Genomic DNA, 7,276 nt, shown 5'->3' with positions numbered 1-7,276 from the left:
AATTAAGTTTATTAATTCAATCTCCTAAAACGAGTTTTAATCCGATAGTCAAGATTAATAGTAAAATTTCTTGAATTATTATTTCATGATAATAATCACTAGAATAAGAAGTCATGCATAGTTATTTTATACATTCTCATTCATTTGAGAATTATCATCGAGTTAAAGTCTTATATTATATTCTCGCATTAAAGGTCAGGCGCGAGAGTAAAAGCTATTCAGGAGTAATTAAGCTATAGCAAAGGTTTGCTTATCAGGTGGGCATTACTTTCATATATATCAAATGAGTTTAAATGTTACGTTCAAGCAAGTTATTTCATGACAAAATCTTTGAATTGAAGTTATTTCAAGTATTGTCTTGCCATAAAATGTTTAAATTTTAGTATGATATCTATCTGCTTTGGCTTTGCCAATGATGCAATCGAATTCGGGTCTTGAGCAGTTGATAGCTATCCTGCCTTGGCTAGTGTACACCAGTGACCGTGAGTCATCTAGCGGGTTGGCCGGTCAAGTGTCCGTGAGAGGTGGCCACCTCTCCGGCACACAGCTCCAGATATGATAGATTACAAGAGAACTTAGTCTGCAGACGAACCTTAAGAATCACAAATGAATTTAGTAAGCTTGGGCCTTTTTAGCGAAAAACCCCCTTGCTGTACTATTTATGATGGCATGACAATTTACAGTTATGAAGCATGTATTTTTATACCTAGGCATACGTGCCCACTGAGTGCTTTTGTACTCAGCCCTGCATATGTTTTCTAAATGTGCAGGTTGAGCTGATGTGATGATGGTGCTGCAATGAGCGGAGTCTCCAGGGTTGTTAATAAATAGTTAACCTGTCTATAATATGTCTTCATACATATGTCTAGCTACTTTCCGCTGCAAAATGTTGTTGATGTTATAGTATGTTATGTCATACTTTGAGTCTTAAGAGAATGGTTTCATATGATGTATAACTTGATTAATGATATTAATTAAGTTTTATGCTGTCTTTCATAGACTGCTTTCAATTGAGTATTAATGAATAAAAATGACGAGTTTTATTAAGATGAGTAAGTTTTACGGCTACAAAATGACGCCCCTTTTCTTCCCCTTCTTCTTTAACCCCATCCCTAGTCGCGGATCACTCGGCCTAACTATCCCTAGTTAGGGCGGGCTGTGACATTGGCCGACTTCAAATGTCTTTCCCCGCAGATTCTTGTCGTGCCACATCTTGGTGCGATCCTTGTACCACGCCAATGCGTCATAAGCTTCAAGACGAAGCTCTTCCAACTCTTGAAGTTGAAATCTCCTCTCCTCCTCACACTTGGGTGATTGCATGTTCACTTTCTTGATTGCCCAATATGCTCTATGCTCCAATCCAACAGGTAATTGACACATCTTCCCAAAAATCAAGCGATAAGGTGACATGCCAATGGGAGTTTTGTAGGCCGTTCGGTAAGCCCACAATGCATCGTCGAGCCTTGAACTCCAATCCTTCCTTGACGTATTCACCGTCTTCTCCAAGATTTGCTTTATCTCCCGATTAGAAACTTCGGCTTGCCCGTTTGTTTGAGGATGATAGGGAGTAGCCAATCTATGTTGAACTCCATACTTCCGCATCAAAGCTTCAATCGTGCGGTTGCAAAAATGAGTCCCTTGATCGCTTATCACTGCTCGCGGCACTCCATACCTTGTGAAAATATGAGACTTCAAGAACGCAGCGACCACCTTGGAGTCATTCGTTCTGGTGGCTTTCGCTTCTACCCATTTCGAGACATAGTCGACAACGAGCAATATGTAGAGATTCCCAAATGAACTCGGAAACGGCCCCATAAAATCCATCCCCCACACATCGAATACCTCACAAAAAATCAGCGGAACTTGAGGCATCTCATCTCGTTTGGAAATACTCCCGGTCAGTTGACATCTCCCACAGCTTTTGCAAAACAAGTAAGCACTTCTATTCAACGTAGGCCAGAAGAATCCTGAATCGAGCACCTTCCGAGCTGTCCTCTTTGGGCCAAAATGTCCTCCACAAGCGAGAGAATGGCAGTGCAAGAGAATTTCCTGTTGTTCCGCCTCGGGAATGCATCGGCGTATAACTTGATCGGCTCCAACTTTCCACAAGTAAGGCTCATCCCAGAAATAATACTTACACTCTCTCCTTAGTTTCATCCGCTGCGCCTTTGTGAACAGAGGTGGAAATTGTCCAGACGTCAAGTAATTGACGATATCGGCAAACCAAGGCTCGGGATTACTCTTGACGACGACTGAACGTGCTGCTGGCTCGGATAGGAGGCTCTGTTTGGGCAAACAGACAGCCGAACAGGTCTGGATAGCATAAAGATGCTCTTCTGGGAAAGCTTCGTTGATAGGGCTCTCATCTTCCTCTTGCTGGACTAAACGACTTAAATGGTCAGCCACATGATTCTCCGCTCCCTTCTTATCCTGAATCTCCCAATCAAACTCCTGCAACAAAAGAATCCATCTAATCAAACGTGGTTTAGACTCCTTCTTTGATAGTAGAAACTTCAATGCGGCATGGTCCGTGTAGACAATTATTTTCGCCCCCAAAAGATATGAACGGAACTTTTCAAAGCCAAAAATAATCGCCAACATCTCCTTTTCTGTTGTTGCATAGTTGCATTGGGCGGGATTCAACGTCTTTGAAGCGTAATAAATTACATGGCTCTCCTTCCCTATCTTTTGTCCAAGCACTGCACCCACAGCATGGTCACTAGCGTCGCACATGAGCTCAAAAGGAAGGTTTCAGTCAGGTGGTTGCATAATCGGAACCGTGGTCAACTTGGTTTTCAACAAGTCAAACGCCTGCTTGCAGTCGTCTGTTAGGGCAAACGGAACATCATTCTGCAGCAGATGTGTCAATGGTTGCGCGATCTTTGCGAAATCCTTGATGAATCGCCTGTAGAATCCAGCGTGACCAAGAAAACCTCGAATCTCCTTCACATTTGTAGGGTACGGAAGCTTTGCTATCAAATCCACCTTTGCCTTGTCCACTTGAATCCCCCTTTCTGAAACAACATGGCCCAAAACGATGCCCTCCTTCACCATAAAATGACATTTTTCAAAATTCAAGATCAGATTCTTCTCCACACAACGTGTCAACACCTTCTCCAAATTGTCAAGGCAGCCCTCAAACGATGCTCCATAAACTGTAAAATCGTCCATAAAGATCTCGATGCTCTTCTCGATCAAATCAGAAAAAATACTCATCATACATCTTTGGAAAGTGCCAGGTGCATTGCACAATCCAAACGGCATCCTCGTGCAAGCATATGTTCCAAACGGGCAGGTGAAGGTCGTCTTCTCTTGATCTTCTTGATTGACATGAATTTGAAAATAGCCACTATATCCATCCAAGAAGCAAAAGAATGATTGTCCAGCTAGGCGCTCCAACATCTGATCAATGAACGGTAGAGGAAAATGGTCCTTGCGAGTGGCTGCATTTAACTTTCGGTAATCGATGCACATCCTCCATCCAGTAACAAGACGCATCGGCACCAACTCATTCTTCTCATTCTCAACCACTTGCAACCCCGACTTCTTTGGCACCATGTGAATCGGGCTCACCCACTTGCTGTCAGAGATAGGATAAATGATTCCCAAAGCGAGAAGCTTTAGAATCTCCTTAAGCACGATCTCCCTCATGTTCGGATTCAACTTCCTCTGCGGGTCTCTAACAGGCTTAGCATCCGGCTCCATCAAGATGTAATGTTGACACACGTCAGGACTTATACCAGTGATGTCCGCTAGTGTCCACCCAATCGCCTTCTTGTGCCTCTTAAGCACGGTGATCAACTGCTGCTCCTGGCTTGCGGTCAGATCGCTGCTAATGATGAATGGAAGAGTATCAGCGTCCCCCAAGTAGACATACTTCAGATTCAAAGGAAGAGGCTTGAGCTCCAGTTCAGGCGGCTTTTCATCGGATCTCAGCGGTCTGTCGTACGGTGTCTGTTTGGGCAAACAGAACTGGCTTCCCGAACTGACCACCTCCGGTTGTGCATAAAGAGACATGATGGACTCCTTGACCTCTGCATCGTTCATCCCTTGAGCATCAAAATCTGTCCAACTCTTGATCATGGTGAGCTCCAACTTATCCTGCATGAATTCGGTCTCAAGAAATTCTTGGACGAGAGGGTCAATCATATCAATAGAATAAGCATTTTCAGCATCATTAGGAGTTTTCATGGCATCATCCATACTAAAAGTGTATTTCTCTCCATGATAATCCAGACAAATTGTCACAGCCCAAAACCATTTACTTCCTTTGCAAATTTTATTTGAAAATTAGTATATTTTTGAGTTATTAATATATATATCTAACAGTCGAGTTTGTGATGAATCTAGTCGCGCCCCTAGTTAGATGAATAATTTTAAAGTACAAATTATAATTTTAGCAATAAACATTTTAGACTCAAAAGATATATATAAATATTTACGTAATTTCCTACATTTAGACCGTCAAGGAATATTTACACATCTTCTTCTATATTTTGGGCTAAAGTTTAATAAGAGCCCAGTGAGAGCCCATCATCTGAATTTCAAAAGCAATTTACGTGGTTTCTTCTCAACCACCAATTCTCTATTTTAAGATCAACCACTTATCTTTTCGTGAGCTTGAAGAACAAGCATTCCATTTTACTTAATCCAGTTAAATTTAAGTCTTGCAGCCTACGAATTTCACTCTATTTAAACCTCAATCCATCATCTTCAAACTTGGCATGAACTGACTTTTTCTCATCTATTTCCTTACACCATATAATCCACTTCCATTTCTCACTGCCGACTTCAACGGTAATTTTACAAATTTCTGTAAAACTTATATAATTGTTTTCATATGCATAAATATTTACCTTTCTTTCAGTTTGTCTTGGTCAGAAAACAACCAAACTCCCACAAAATTCTTGTAAATTCAAACATGCATATACAAGTATTAAATTGAGAAGAAATCGAAATAGAATTCATATTCACTGTTTTTACAAAAGGAAAAGTAGAAATAGAAGAATGAACTGGAAAGGGGGTTGTGGCATAGAATAGCGCCGCCGTGCGCTGTTGCTGGCGGAAGGCGGCGGCTGGCGGAAGGAAGAAGGGGCAGTGGTGCGGTGGCCTCGGCCGCCGCCGTTGTGCTGTTCCGGTCGGACAAAGGGAGGAGGCGGATGGGCGGTGCTAGATCTGGAAAAGGAGGGACGGCGGCTGGGCTGTGCTGCTGTCGACGCAGGGGCGGCGATGGCGGTGCTGCTGCTAGCCGGGCGAGCGACAAGGGAGAAGCGTGGTTGTGGCGGTGGCTGGCGGAGGTGTCACCGGAGAAGGGTGGACGCTGCTGTTGGGTGCGGTGGGGGAAGAGTGAGAGAGAGACTAGAGGTGAGGAAAGGAGAGAGGTCGAAGGGAAGGAGAGAGGAGGCGTAGCCGCCGGCCTCCGGGGACGGCGCTGCCGTCCGGTGGCGGCGGCAGGAGGGCACAGAGAGCGAGAGAGAGTGAGCGGCAAAGAGGGAGAAGGGAAATGGGAGCTGCGTGAGTTGTGTGGGTGTGTTGGAGAATGAGAGTTAAAAGTAGGGGAAATGGGGAAATGAAATGGGCTTTGGGCTTAGTTTGGTTTTAAGTTAATGGGCTCAATTTCTTAAATGATTGGGCTATAATTTGATTAACTATTGCACTAATTTATTTATTTTTTTTCAAAAGGCATGCATTTGCATATTATTTTACAAAGAATGTCATATTTGGGCTTGCATTATTAATTTAAATTTAGTTTTAATTAAATATTGAGCCCAAACCTTTTTATAATCTATTAGACAATGATTTTTAAATGGTTTTATGATAATAAATTCTTAAGATTTAAACTACTATTATTATTTTTAAAGTTCAATTAGGCCCTTATATTTTATTATTTGAATTTATCTTATTAGGTGCGGCGCGACTAGGACGTTACTTTTATTTGATTTACTCAAGTTAGCATACAAGTTGAAGTTCAAGTTCAAGTTCAAAATTCAGGTGTGGGATTTATTTCAGTACATGCTGTGGTTAATCTTTGTCCATTTTAATATTATGTGTTTTCCATATGTGTTGTAAATTCAGTTATATCGCTAGGGGCCCGTTCAATGGGTCCAGGACTTCACCGTCCTTGGTATGCCACAATGCGATTTCATGTTACAGTTATGGTTGCAACCAGTCGCCAGGGGCCGGCTCAATCGGTCCAGGACGGAAAGGTCCTTGGTATGCCACAGTGCGACTTTCAGTTACGAATGTATTGATCATATGTGATTCTCATTTTATTAACGTGGACAATGATTGCATGTTCCCACACTGAGTGTACCCTGTATGCTCATCCCATATTCAACATTTTCAGGTTTTTAAAGGCCGGAGGCGCGTGGAAGGTCGAATGGCGAATCGAATATTTTGAATTTAGTTTTACTTAAAAATGTTATGTTTAGTAAAATATTTTAAAATAAGATATTTATTTCTTTATTTTCACATTATATATTTATTTATATTCATAGTTTTTCCGCGTGCGTTTTCATGTAAATTTAAAATGGATTTGGGTGTCACAAGGTGGTATCAGAGCAGGTCTACTTTCCTGTAGACTCTGCAAAATAAATTTTTTCTTAAAATGTTTTCAAGGCATTTGTGTTAGAAAGGCATTCGACCACTACGCGCTCCGATTTCAAGGTAAATGTATTTCAAAATATTTTTATGGGGATGAGTATAAATTATTTACGTTGAAAGTATGTTGAGTTTTGCTGCAATGATTGAAGTATTATCAGAAAGTTCAAGTTCATTATGCAAGTTATTATGAGAAAGTTCAGTATTCAAGTTATTATGTTGAAGATTATTGCAGCTATAAATGGTTAAATTTCGAGGACGAAATTTTTTTAAGTGGGTAGGTTTGTCACAGCCCAAAACCGTTTACTTCCTTTGCAATTTTTATTTGAAAATTATTATAGTTTCGAGTTATTAATATATATATATTAGTCGAGTTTGTGATGAATCTAGTCGCGCCCCTAGTTAGATGTGACTTTGAACTATAAATTATACCTATAAAAATAGAAATTTATTTTCCTAAATATTCTTTTAATATGAATTTGGGCCTCAATAAATTATAGCTTATTTATATTGGACCAGATTTATGATGTTGGGCCGAATATATATTTATGTAACTTTGCATAATTTTAAAACATTAGCTATTATATTAAATATAAATTTTTATTTTAATTCTGTTAGAGATTTAACTAAGTTTGCTTCAAGTTTAATTTTGTGGACTTTAAATCCCCACGTATTA

At 40.6% G+C, this 7,276-nt stretch overlaps 1 long non-coding RNA gene across 1 annotated transcript; it reads left to right on the top strand.

The window, feature by feature from the left end:
- Nucleotides 1-4,629: 4,629 nt before the first annotated feature.
- Nucleotides 4,630-6,465, top strand: LOC130986815 (uncharacterized). The gene is made up of 3 exons (XR_009089406.1): nt 4,630-4,797; nt 5,907-5,991; nt 6,076-6,465. It is a non-coding gene; the product is annotated as an uncharacterized LOC130986815 (long non-coding RNA).
- Nucleotides 6,466-7,276: the final 811 nt, after the last annotated feature.

Source organism: Salvia miltiorrhiza, chromosome 5 (assembly GCF_028751815.1).
Source record: "Salvia miltiorrhiza cultivar Shanhuang (shh) chromosome 5, IMPLAD_Smil_shh, whole genome shotgun sequence".
NCBI lineage: Eukaryota > Viridiplantae > Streptophyta > Magnoliopsida > Lamiales > Lamiaceae > Salvia > Salvia miltiorrhiza.
The sequence above is the reverse complement of the archived record's forward strand: the minus strand, read 5'-3'. Positions and strand labels throughout refer to the sequence as shown.